We start from the raw sequence: 14,271 nt of genomic DNA, 5'->3' as shown, positions 1-14,271 counted from the left end.
GTTCTAAAGGCACGGAATTTTATTTTTTTTTTTGCTGTCAAAAGGCACAATCTTATGCCCAACGTATTTCTATCCGTGTGAATAGTTGTGAACGTAGGCACTAATCATAAATTTATGCCCATCGAGTCAGGTGCACACAACTGGATTTGGATATGCGCTACAAAGTCATAGTAGGCATTGTGCATGGGCTCCTTTATCTCCGTGAAGATTCTCGCCTTAGAATTATTCACCTCCAGAGCGTGCGTCTGGGTTAAGTAAATGTCTTTGTCCTTTTACTTTCATTTATTTTTATATTACTCCATTTACTTAAGTTTACAATGTAAATAAGGAAGTACCGCCCATTTGAATTCAAATAAAAATACTAGAAAATCAAATTCCCACCAAATTAAAATATGAAAATTCGGTTTTAGTGCAAAATACGATTTAGGCTAAAAACGATAGCTCATTAAGTCAATATATACTTCATACTAAAATCCCATAAAATCAAGTTTTCTTATTTGATGTGTAAGGAATAAAAGCCGCCAAAAATTATCTTGAGAAAATGATTATTCTGAAAAACTATTTTTCATACTTAATCAATATTGCACCTCTGCTAAAAAAATTTTGTGTCCCCAGTGGGTTATGTTACCCTTTCTCAGAGTCACATGTGACTCACGTGTTCAATAACAAAGGGCTAAATAGGTTATTCAGTCATTCAATCTCAATCATCCATTTTTAAAATGCAAATTCAGCCTTTGAATAAGTGGCTGTACTGGTACAATCAATATACCACAAATACAAATGGATTTAGAAGTTCGATCAAAACTACGTCACCTTTTCTTTTGTGGAATTTTCCTTTCCTTTGGCCCCGATTACGTAGTTAACACAAATACAAATGGATGTGGCCAACGTTTAATGAGTGATTCTAAAGGCACGGACTTATACCGTGTGAATAGTTGTGAACGTAGGCACTGATGCATGTGCCCACTGCTCCATCATACTCCACAGGGCCACACCCACCTCTCTCTCTCTCTCTCTCTCTCTCTCTCTCTCTCTCTCTCTCTCTCTCTCTCTTGTCAGTGGCAAAAAAGAGAGAAAAGTCCAACTTTAGCTTCTTGCACGCGTTCTCTCTCTCTCTCTCTCTCTCTCTCTCTCTCTCTCTCTCTTATATAATACATTAAAATTAAAAACTTTCTTATCAAAAAACCAAAGTAAAGAGCTAAATCCTGAGAAAAAAGAAGTAAAGAGCTAAATATAAAAAATAAAAATGATTTAATATTCAATCAATCCTCAAAATTCAAAATAGTACCAGTCCAGTCTCAATCAATGCTCAAAAGAAGAATTTTCGTTTGATGAATTGGAATTGGCAGCATTTGGTCTGAGTATTATTATATGACATATATCATTTGAGAAATAAATTACATTTTTCTTTTTTATGTATTATGCTCTTTTTATTTTCTTTTTATCAACAAGACAAGAGAATTTAAATTTGAGACTCTTCTAATATTGTTGTAGATGTAATCATCAGACAGACAACTATTCTTCCACTTTTCACTAATTGTTGTAGATGTAAGAGTTTTCATTGTACATCTAATCATCAGAATGGCGCCATTAATGTTCTCCTTAAGATTTCTGTTCTTCCTTTCTCCCGTTTTGTTCCTCATGATCAGCACTCAATCCCTTGCTGAGCCGCCTGATTTTTTAGGCCAATGGTGTTTCGACGCTAAAGTCAGCTTCACCCCCAACAGTACCTACCAGACAAACCTCAACACCCTTCTCTCTTCTCTTGCTTCCCCCTCCAACAACGGCAATGGCTACGGCTTCTACAACTCATCCTACGGGGAAAACCCCGACCAGGTTTACGCAATCGGGCTATGTCGAGGGGATGTCACGGGGGACACTTGCCGTGACTGCCTCAGCAACTGCACACAAAAGCTCCCACAGGTCTGTCCCAATCAAAAGGAAGCTTTGGGCGTATATGACCAGTGCATGCTTCGCTACGCCAACCGCTCCATCTACGGCACCATGGAAACTCTCCCTGCTTTCATTCTGTTCAACAAACAGAACGTGTCCTCCTCCGACGTCGAAGGGTTTTTTCAAGAGCTGGGGACGCTACTGAAGGACCTAAGTGGTCAAGCTGCGGCGAACGGTTCACTTCGAAAATTTGCGGTAGGGACCGCAACCGCTCCCAACTTCCAAACAATCTATGGACTTGCGCAGTGTACGCCGGATTTGACCGAGCAGGTCTGCAGTGATTGCTTGCTTGGTGCTTTGGGAGATATCCCAGGATGTTGTCAGGGGAAGCAAGGGGTTAGAATTTTTAAACCCAGCTGTAATGTTGCGTATGAGATCTATCGCTTCTATGACCCTACAACTGTCCGACCATTGCCGCCTTCTTCGCCGCCACTGTCTAGTCCTCCTCAACAGCCACTGTCTAGTCCTCCTCCCCCGTCAACCAGTATAGGAGGTACATATATATCTGTTGTGAATTGAGCACAAAACTCAACTCACCCTCCCCTAATGATCTTGTTGTTGATGGACTTTGTGACAAACACAATTATGGATGAATCACACACACTACACTTGAGAAACCAACCGAGCACAAAATGACACAAGAATTTATAGAGGTTCAGCAATTGCCTACATCCTCTTGGTGATCCCCTTGAGAAATTCACTAATGAAAGAATAAGTTACAACTTTGGTTTACAAAGAAACCCCCTTAGAACTCTATTCTCTCCCCAAGCTCTCTTTTCTCTCTCACCCCTTGCTCTACACTTTGATACACTAGAGAACTCTTAAGCCATGATTTGCTTCTTGCATGCTAAACCCCTTTATATAGCTGTTAAGCTCATAATTTCATACATATACATGCCCAAATTTACTTACTTCTTTTGCTTAGTTTCCTAGATTTCTATGTTATTTGCCTCTCTTTGTGTGTTTTGTAGGCAAAAAGAGCAAGAGAGCATAATTCATGCAATTCAAGCATGTTAAGGCCTAATTTGGATGAATGGATGAAGAGCTTAAAGACAAACTCATTTTGGCTACAGCCCCCTGCCAGTCCAGTTCCGTAGGTCATATTGCAATCTTTGTTTCAACAACCTACATAGCTCGAATGAGGCCACATTCTTCATGAAAGTTGTTCCAATTGGTGTGTACTATAACATATCCAAAATTCAGCCCCATTGGATAAATCTGGAGTCCGGTACCTAGCAAACACAGAACCATGCTCAGGATGGATCTTATCAGCGCGGAAAATGAGTTAGCAATTTGTTTCGGCCTTAACTTCTTCCTCCGACCTTGGATTGGCCCAAATAACATATGGCTGGAAAGAAGACATTCTGAACTTCAATTTTGAGTGCTTAAAGTTCTAATTTGATTAAGAGAAGCCCAAGTTGTAAGCCCTTGAAGTTGCTGGTCATGCTGACCTCAGCATGTGCTGGTTGGATGCTTGGTCATGGTGAGCTAGGTATGAGCTATCATTTCTGGTTGGAAGCTTGGTCATGGTGACATGAAGATGAGCTAGGGCTGCTGGTGGGATCTATTGGTGAAGTGCATCAACCAATTCAAGATTTTCTAATACAAGTGCATCACCCAATTTAGATTTTCTAATACAAGTGCATCAACAATTTCAGATTTTATAAAACAAGTGTTGTATGCATTAGCCATATTGAATTCAGATTTTCACTTCCCCTAGGCCTATAAATAGGGAAGTTCTCTAAGCTTGTAAACACACCCCAAGGGGGGGAGCTCTCAAACACTTCTCTAGAGCTCCCTTCCCTTCTCTCCCTCAAATTCTCTTAATTTTGCTTTCTAGTTCTCAATTCTAGCTTTGCTTTTGCTTCTTAGTTGTAATTTATTTTTCATTATGTAAATTCTTTTCTTTAGTTTCAAGTTTGATTAGTTTCCAAGTTTCAATTATGGTTCATGTTCTTATTCATTATGCTTATAAGTTAATATGCTAGTTTGAATGATTGATCACCATTAAGGCTTGCATGTTAGCTATCTTGGTTTGAATTAAGAGTAGACACCATGCTTTAATTCGAATTGAACTATGAATAGGAAGAGTATGTATGGACATTCGACAATAGGGATTAGATACATACTTGGTTGTTTAAAATGTTCTTCTATGCTTAATGGGTTCCTAATGCTTAATTTTAGGTTAGACAACAAATGATCAAATTAGGGAATTAGGAACACAAGGTTATGACCACACACCATGGCTTAATCATACTTTAGCTAGAATCAATCCATTAATCTAAATTGAACTTGGGAACTTATTTGCTTGAGTTACTTTCTTATTTTCTTCCTTCTTTCATGTTCTTTGTTTTTGTTTTTGTTTTGTGTAGGGAAAATGAATTGAATCATTCAATCACCAATCCTCGTGGGATCGACCTCGCACTTACATACGCTATACTACCGAACGGCTCGTGCACTTGCGAGTATCACAAGTTGAGGATGCAGCTTAATCCATTTTGGTGCAGCTGTATCTACGCAACAAGTTTTTGGCGCCGTTGCCGGGGATCGGTAACATTGTTTGATTCTATTTGGCTTTCCTACTTTATTTTTTTTTTCTTAACTGGACAATTTCAAGTTTTAAAGTTAATGACGTTAATGGACAAGTTGTGTTTGTAGTCCAACAGAAAAGGACAATTGCCCAACAAGCAAGAGAACTGGGTTTAAGTCCCAGCTTACACAACCCATTGGTGCTTGTTGCTTTGAAGCATGGAATTGGACTTGTGTTGATTTTTCCTTTTCATTTTTAGTTTTTTTTTTATATTTCGTAATCCTTTAATTCCGTTTCAAGTTTTTGTGTGCGTTTGTTTTAGCAATGTAAATAGCTCAATAAAAATGGAGAGAGATGGCAACTTCAAAGATAGGAAGTGTGGAGTAGTGGGAGAAGTCGCGACCTCCAAATGCATCACGCTCGACCTAATCGCTTCAAGGGGGAGCATTTCAATCCTTTCTCTTTACTTGTTATTATTTTAAATTTCTGTTTCTTTTTTTATAAAAATTTAAAAAAATAAAAAATTTAAAAATTTAAAAAGATTTTTCATATGAGCTGACTTATGGTAACTCCAGTGAGCACTTCCGTCAATACAGTGTCTAGGAGTTCTTTAGGCGACACCTTCGGTGTCTAAGAAGTTTGGGTTTTAAGCGGGACCATTGTGACCCCTCCAACCTTCCCGGATCCCCTGGCTGTGTTTTCTGAGGCCCTTAACTGGTCATCCGTGAGTTGCTTATATATTCATTTTTTTTTCTTTCTAAACCTTCTTCTTAACTTTTCCCCTTATCATTTACATGTTCTCAATCATCTTTACTTTGCTTTAACATTGAGGACAATGCTTCATTTAAGTTTGGGGGTGCTGGAAAGTTTTTTTAGTTTGTGTGTTTGTGTTTGAAAACGTAGGCTTCTTCATTGCTACAAGTTTTTTTTTCTGCTACTGTTTTGAAAGTTTGGTCTGCGTTGTGTTCTTCATTTTTTCATGCTGAATCCAACGACGTAAAGAACGTTAAATTTGACCAAGTGGTTTGAAAGTTACATGTCAAAACAGATTATATGTTGAAATTGAGCAGAATAGCAATTTGAAACCTCACGTTTTTCTTTTATGTTTCTTTTCTTTGAGTCATTTTCAGTTTTCCTTCCCACACCAATGATAAATCTTGAGTCTAACTTCTAATATGGCTCTTAGGAATTTGATAAGCATTATGTTAGGTCTGAATCTTATTCTTTTGCTAGCTAAGTCTCACATAATTATGCTTGAGCTTTCTATGCACTTTAGCCATGATTATACAACTCTTGCATGTCTTACCCAATTGTATGCATTTTTGCTTGTGTGATTCACTGGAATGTCAAGTTTATAACTAAGATATGATTTAGGCCATCTTTGTTAAGCCTCTTTCTTTTTCCTCCATCAACCCATACAATACATATTCCATTGTAAACCCTTTTGTGCCCAAACACTTAGCCATTTCTTTCTATCACCTTATCATCCATTAAACATCCTACCATCTAGGGAACATGTAGAGTATGATTGTATTTGAGATTGTAATGTATTCAAGGCAATAAATGAGCTATAAAAAATGGAAAATAAAAAGAGAAAAGAAGTGTGGCCAATGTAGTCACGACCCTAGGGTGATATAAGGAGAAATCAAGGTGATCTAGGGTAAAGAGCCGCAAAATTGGGCCAAATATTATACAAAGTGTGTAAATATCAAAATCAAATTGTGAAGTGATTCAATTGCAAAATCTGGAGTTGTGAGCTATTCAATTTATGTGCCTTACATTTCAAATGTCAATGATCTTGTTTATATGACATGCTCTACTTTGTTCCTTAGACTTTGTGTTTCAATATCCATTCCTTTTCTAACCATTACATTACATCCATGAGTAAAGTCCTATTGATTTTGGTTTAGCTTGGCAAACTTGTGTTCATTCTTGCAGGAATTCATATCGTTGTTTGAGAAGCATGAGTTGTATCTTCATGGCTATTTCACACACACACCTTGAGCATGATTTTTTGTGAGATTGTGGTAGCACTTGAATAATGTTTAGAACTTCCTTAGTGCTTGTTTTGTTCCTTGTTGAGCCATGTCTATGAAGTTTAACATTTTTGTCCGGTTGGAAGGTTAACGGTTTTTGTATTTTGTTTTGTTTTGTTTTGCTTAAGGGCTAACAAATCTATTAAGTTTTCTAACTACTTTGTTTTGTAGAGTCAGTAAAACGTTTGTGGGTATCGTATCTGTTAAACCCTCAGGAGACACAACTCCTCCTACTAGGGATGCTTAGAGGTTTAAAGGCTTGTTGCATACGCTCAATGCAATCGAGTTACCTACGAAAGTGGTCTAGTTAACTTCTTGTTTTGTTTTTAGCTTTGTTTTTCTTTTGTTTTGCTCGAGGACTAGCAAAATCTAAGTTTGGGGGTGTGTTAAGCTCATAATTTCATACATATACATGCCCAAATTTACTTACTTCTTTTGCTTAGTTTCCTAGATTTCTATGTTATTTGCCTCTCTTTGTGTGTTTTGTAGGCAAAAAGAGCAAGAGAGCATAATTCATGCAATTCAAGCATGTTAAGGCCTAATTTGGATGAATGGATGAAGAGCTTAAAGACAAACTCATTTTGGCTACAGCCCCCTGCCAGTCCAGTTCCGTAGGTCATATTGCAATCTTTGTTTCAACAACCTACATAGCTCGAATGAGGCCACATTCTTCATGAAAGTTGTTCCAATTGGTGTGTACTATAACATATCCAAAATTCAGCCCCATTGGATAAATCTGGAGTCCGTTACCTAGCAAACACAGAACCATGCTCAGGATGGATCTTATCAGCGCGGAAAATGAGTTAGCAATTTGTTTCGGCCTTAACTTCTTCCTCCGACCTTGGATTGGCCCAAATAACATATGGCTGGAAAGAAGACATTCTGAACTTCAATTTTGAGTGCTTAAAGTTCTAATTTGATTAAGAGAAGCCCAAGTTGTAAGCCCTTGAAGTTGCTGGTCATGCTGACCTCAGCATGTGCTGGTTGGATGCTTGGTCATGGTGAGCTAGGTATGAGCTATCATTTCTGGTTGGAAGCTTGGTCATGGTGACATGAAGATGAGCTAGGGCTGCTGGTGGGATCTATTGGTGAAGTGCATCAACCAATTCAAGATTTTCTAATACAAGTGCATCACCCAATTTAGATTTTCTAATACAAGTGCATCAACAATTTCAGATTTTATAAAACAAGTGTTGTATGCATTAGCCATATTGAATTCAGATTTTCACTTCCCCTAGGCCTATAAATAGGGAAGTTCTCTAAGCTTGTAAACACACCCCAAGGGGGGGAGCTCTCAAACACTTCTCTAGAGCTCCCTTCCCTTCTCTCCCTCAAATTCTCTTAATTTTGCTTTCTAGTTCTCAATTCTAGCTTTGCTTTTGCTTCTTAGTTGTAATTTATTTTTCATTATGTAAATTCTTTTCTTTAGTTTCAAGTTTGATTAGTTTCCAAGTTTCAATTATGGTTCATGTTCTTATTCATTATGCTTATAAGTTAATATGCTAGTTTGAATGATTGATCACCATTAAGGCTTGCATGTTAGCTATCTTGGTTTGAATTAAGAGTAGACACCATGCTTTAATTCGAATTGAACTATGAATAGGAAGAGTATGTATGGACATTCGACAATAGGGATTAGATACATACTTGGTTGTTTAAAATGTTCTTCTATGCTTAATGGGTTCCTAATGCTTAATTTTAGGTTAGACAACAAATGATCAAATTAGGGAATTAGGAACACAAGGTTATGACCACACACCATGGCTTAATCATACTTTAGCTAGAATCAATCCATTAATCTAAATTGAACTTGGGAACTTATTTGCTTGAGTTACTTTCTTATTTTCTTCCTTCTTTCATGTTCTTTGTTTTTGTTTTTGTTTTGTGTAGGGAAAATGAATTGAATCATTCAATCACCAATCCTCGTGGGATCGACCTCGCACTTACATACGCTATACTACCGAACGGCTCGTGCACTTGCGAGTATCACAAGTTGAGGATGCAGCTTAATCCATTTTGGTGCAGCTGTATCTACGCAACAATAGCCAAATATGCAAGAGTGTGAATGCAACCTCACACTATTCAAATGTTGGCTACCAAACTTAACCATGGATGGCTACCAAACATTCCACCATTTTGTGCCACCAAACAAGTCACCTATTTTTGACAAAGATGGCAAGCCAATATTTACTCACATGGGCAACTCCAAAATTCTTCTAGAAATGAGTCAACCATGTCATGGAATTTAGGTAGAAATCCATAGCACACAAAAGAGGACTTTGTATCCTTAGGTGAGCCAAATTTCCAACAATCTCCACCTTGGCGAACCTTAATCACCTCGTGAACCATTGTTATCCTCTAGAACCTCTTCAACCTCTTAGAAATTGTTCTAGTAATTTCCAAAAGCTCCACCATGGCAATTAACCTCTTGCCTCAATGTACCTTTGGTGGAAGGTGCTCTACCCAAGTCTAAACTTTAGTAACTTGGACCTCCTGTGCAGAAGAGAGATCCCCCATGCCAAATTCGTTGCTCCTTGCCTTCTTGGAACCTTGAATCTTGGACATGCCTTGATATGCGAACCACATACCAAACCTTTGTTCACTAAATCCCCACATAGCCAACCTTGCTCTTGGATTTAAGAACACACTTCTTTTCATCAATGCACCTCTCCAACTTTCCCGCTTCATGCTCCCTATAGCACTCTGAAACGTGGCTGGAACTTCTTGGTCCATCCATCCAAAACCTAGGGACGGTTTGATGGATTCCTTGGGCCCGGACCTTGCATTTGATGATGGCTCCACCTCAAGTAGAACCCCTTTGTGAGTTTGTTGTTGTTGCCTTCCTTCTTCAGCCCTTGTGTCAAGCTCCACCTCAAATGGAGTCCCTTCCATGACCACCTTGGCAAGAAGCTTCTCTTCAACAACATCCTCCCCATCATTCCTTGTCTTGATTTTACCTTTGTGGATATTCCTCTCCACACTTTCTGCAGCTTTGAAATCAAGCACCTTTGATGATGAACCGTTAGTCATACAACCTTGACTAACCTTCCTTGCCCAACTTCTCTTGAGCACACTTGCAGCTACATTATGTTGGACCGTCTCCTTGACATTATGACTTGTTGCTTGCTCTTCCTTGGTACAAATCTCTGCACCACCCAAGAGCTTGTATGTGTTGTTTGGTTGAATCTCCCCCCTCATAACCACAACAGAACCTTGTGTGATCATGATCTTCCCTCCTTTGGCCTTGTAAGAGCAACCTTCTCTATCCAAAGAACCAAGAGAGACTAGATTCGTTCTTAGTGCAGGTACAAACCTTACCTCACTAAGAGTCCAAACTTCACCACCTTGCAACTTGATCTTCACAGTCCCTATGCCCAAAACTTCACATGTAGTTTTGTCTCCCAACATAATCTTGCATGCATCCTTATCCTCATACGTGTCAAACATCAACTTATTTGCACACACATGATATGAGCACCCGGAATCTAAAATCCAACTTGAAGAAGAATTCTTACACGAAGAACTTGCCATGACTTCCCCGTTACTTTCCTCCGTAACCGTCAAGAGTTCATCACATGTGTCCTTATCACACACGTGGGCTGAACTTCCAGCTTTCTTCATCTTGTTCAGCTTCTCCTTCCATACCGGACAATCTCGCCTCCAATGATCCATAGATCCACACTCGAAGCACCCTTCATTGTCCTTGGACTTAGCATTCCTCTCGTTGCTTCTCTTGCCTTCACGCTTGCTTGAACGACTCCTTGCGATCAAACCAACATCTTGAGAGTTCTCCTCCGAACGTTGAGACATCCTGTGATGCGTCATCACATCTTGCACCACCTCCTCAAAATTCAAAGTACTTTTCCCAAACATAAGTGTCGTTCGGAAATGCTTATAAGACGGAGGCAAGGATGTTAGAAACATGAGTGCCTTATCCTCCGTATTATACAACACGTCCATTCTCTGCAAGTCAGCAACACATCTATTGAAGCTGCTCAAATGCTCCATTAGATTTCCTTCCTCCGCCATCCGAAGATTTAGGAGTTCCTCCTTGAGGAAGAGCTTGTTGGACAGCGACTTCCCTGCAAACATCTCTTCGAGCTTCTCCCATGTTTGCTTCGCTGTATCCTTCAACACGTTGATGAGCACCTCATCGGAGAGGTAGTTTTCGATGGCTCCTCTGGCTAACTCGTCAAGTACACCCCACTCATCATCTGTCATACCTGTTGGCTTCTTTTCCTTGCCCACCAACACAACATGGAGATGTTGTTGTGTAAGGGCTGACTTCATCCTCCTTTGCCAAAGCATGAAGTTCTCCTTCCCTGTGAAGGGCTTTAACTCCACCTTCATGTTGACAGATTGTGGCAGCCTCTGCAGCATAGAGCTACTTTCACCTTCAGCTTCCTTGTCACCTGCCATCTTCAACACTCTAGCAACTTGCTGCTCCAACACAGCTCTGATACCACTTGTTGTGAATTGAGCACAAAACTCAACTCACCCTCCCCTAATGATCTTGTTGTTGATGGACTTTGTGACAAACACAATTATGGATGAATCACACACACTACACTTGAGAAACCAACCGAGCACAAAATGACACAAGAATTTATAGAGGTTCAGCAATTGCCTACATCCTCTTGGTGATCCCCTTGAGAAATTCACTAATGAAAGAATAAGTTACAACTTTGGTTTACAAAGAAACCCCCTTAGAACTCTATTCTCTCCCCAAGCTCTCTTTTCTCTCTCACCCCTTGCTCTACACTTTGATACACTAGAGAACTCTTAAGCCATGATTTGCTTCTTGCATGCTAAACCCCTTTATATAGCCAAATATGCAAGAGTGTGAATGCAACCTCACACTATTCAAATGTTGGCTACCAAACTTAACCATGGATGGCTACCAAACATTCCACCATTTTGTGCCACCAAACAAGTCACCTATTTTTGACAAAGATGGCAAGCCAATATTTACTCACATGGGCAACTCCAAAATTCTTCTAGAAATGAGTCAACCATGTCATGGAATTTAGGTAGAAATCCATAGCACACAAAAGAGGACTTTGTATCCTTAGGTGAGCCAAATTTCCAACAATATCCCAATATATTATGCTTCGAAGAAATAAAGTTGGCTTAACTAGAGCAATTGTCCAGGAATTTGTAGACGAGTTACACTTTAGTCCCTCACCTCAATTTTTAGTTATATAGTTGTCTCGTGTACAAGTTCAAGGACTATTGCTACCATTGACACTACAACAATTTTGGGTCGAAGAGATTTCTAATGCATATTTTGTTAGGTTCATAAACAAATGTATGTATGTATGTATTCAAATTAATGCAAATGAGATTTCTGATTTTTGCAGGATCGAAGAGTAACAGATCTCGAACTGTCATCATTATTGTTGTGCCAATTGTTGTTTCTGTGGTACTAATAGTTATATTCTTCTGCATTTGTTTAAGAGTAAGGAGGACAAAGAAAAAACTTGAAACTAGGAAGTTACTTCCAGGTAAACAGGCAACTCTAGTGAACATTAATCATATTATTCCATTTGATATGGGGAAGACAAGAACTACTACTTTTATGGGCATTTTTAGAATTCAATTGTTCCTCAGGCGACGACAGTACAGATGAAATTGGATCTGCAGAATCTTTGCAACTTGACTTGGCCACCATTAGAGTTTCCACAAATGACTTTTCTGAAGCAAATAAACTTGGACAGGGGGGAATTTGGATCTGTTTACAGGGTAATGACAAGTTAACAAGAACTTATAACTTTGATATTTCTTGAATGCCACTTATATCATTTCTGTTTTTTCATTCTGTACCTATATATTTTTTCAGGGTAAGCTTCTCAATGGAGAAGATATAGCTGTAAAAAGGCTCTCTACAAATTCTGGGCAAGGAGATTTAGAATTCAAAAATGAGGTCTTATTAGTGGCTAAACTTCAACACCGGAATTTAGTTAGACTCTTAGGTTTCTGCTTAGAAGGAAGTGAGCGGCTTCTTGTCTATGAATTTGTCCCTAATGCAAGTCTTGATCACATCATATTTGGTATGTCTGGAATTATGCATTGTTTTCGTTTAACTTCGAATGTTTATTATTATAAAATTCCAATTGTGTGACATGTATGCAAGCAAACATTGTAATTGAAGTCTTGATTTTGCATTAATATATTTGCAGACCCAACAAAGCGTGCACAACTAGATTGGGTGAGGCGCTACAAAATCATAGTAGGCACTGCTCGAGGCCTCCTTTACCTCCATGAAGACTCTCGCCTTAAAATTATTCATCGTGATCTCAAAGCTAGTAACATCTTGATAGATGCAGAAATGAACCCCAAAATTTCAGATTTTGGCATGGCAAGGTTGTTCGTGCTTGATCAAACGCAAGGCAATACTAGTCGGATTGTTGGGACCTAGTAAGAATATGCACTTAACTGCTTGTGGGCCTATGTTTGTTATGTCAACAATTTCCTTTCCATATGCGTTGGTGAACGCTGACATTCTTTTTGTTGATATGCAGTGGGTATATGGCTCCAGAGTATGCAATGTGTGGGCACTTTTCAGTTAAGTCCGATGTCTACAGTTTTGGTGTGTTAGTTCTAGAGATAGTCAGTGGACAAAAAAATAGTGGCTTCCAGCATGGAGAAAATGCGGAGGATCTTCTAAGCCTCGTAAGTGAATATATAATATAGTTTTGGTATCTCAATACAATTTAGTTCAACGAATCAAAGAAAGAAAACTTATCTCTGATCAAATATTCACAAATCATTGCAGGCCTGGAGAAGTTGGAGGGAAGGGACAGCTTCAAATCTAATAGATCCCACATTGAAGACTGGTTCAAGAACAGAAATAATGAGATGCATCCACATTGGATTATTATGTGTGCAAGAAAATGTGGTTGATAGGCCATCAATGGCTTCTGTTATTCTCATGCTGAATAGCTACTCCCTCACTCTCCCAGTGCCCTCCCAACCTGCATTTTATTTGCATAGCAGCATTGGAATGGACATGCCGTTACAATCTGAATATAATTCAGGGGCAACAAGGTCAGATCGATCCAAGAGTAACTCTGTCAAAGTAATGGAATATGAGACTTTTACTGAACCACATCCTCGCTAGTGGTTGGAGATCACACTGGCTGTCGGAAATTGTAATGTAATTTATTAGCATCCCTTTTGATTCATTTTAATTCTTTCTTCTCTAATTCTATATGTTGTGGTTCATTGATTAATTGTTCAAGTAGGGTTCTGAATAAGGCTTCACATTCTTGATACAATAACAGAGGAAGTGGTATATAGCAAAGCATTTACTTCTGATGGATTTGTGTAGAAAATTATCCAAGTCTGTTGATTTTCAGGATCTGGATCAATGTGAATCAAACTAGAGTGTAATTTATTATATTTTTATGACAATTCTGTATAATGAATATCCTGTTTTTGCCATGATTCATGCATATAGAATAACATTGCTGATGACCTCCGGTTTAACCATTCCTTTAGCAGCTGTTTTGTTGAGCCATAGGCTGGTCTTGTTCATTGTTGGATGCTTCACTTCCTGGAACATTCCAGCATCTAACAAGTACTGTGTTAGTAAAATATCAGAGACCCTGTATGAAAAGTTATTATTTTATTACTGTGTAGACTGCCTATGTTAATATATAAAGAGTCAATGTAATCCTTAGGGTGGTGCCTAAGTTCAGTTGGCTAGCGCGTAGGTCTCATAGCTTCTGAGTTATTCTGAGGTCGAGAGTT

General features: G+C 38.8%; 1 pseudogene across 1 annotated transcript; it reads left to right on the top strand.

Moving 5' to 3' along the window:
• The first annotated feature begins 1,429 nt into the window (after nt 1-1,429).
• Nucleotides 1,430-13,923, top strand: LOC110746239 (cysteine-rich receptor-like protein kinase 6; annotated as a pseudogene). Its single transcript, XR_015836497.1, has 7 exons — nt 1,430-2,446; nt 11,880-12,023; nt 12,130-12,261; nt 12,359-12,569; nt 12,699-12,936; nt 13,041-13,191; nt 13,295-13,923. The product of XR_015836497.1 is annotated as a cysteine-rich receptor-like protein kinase 6 (transcript).
• The last annotated feature ends 348 nt before the right edge of the window (nt 13,924-14,271 follow it).

This window comes from Prunus avium, chromosome 6, assembly GCF_965620075.1.
Source record: "Prunus avium chromosome 6, drPruAviu1.hap1.1, whole genome shotgun sequence".
In the NCBI taxonomy this organism is placed as follows: domain Eukaryota; kingdom Viridiplantae; phylum Streptophyta; class Magnoliopsida; order Rosales; family Rosaceae; genus Prunus; species Prunus avium.
This window is presented reverse-complemented; position numbering and strand designations above follow the sequence as displayed.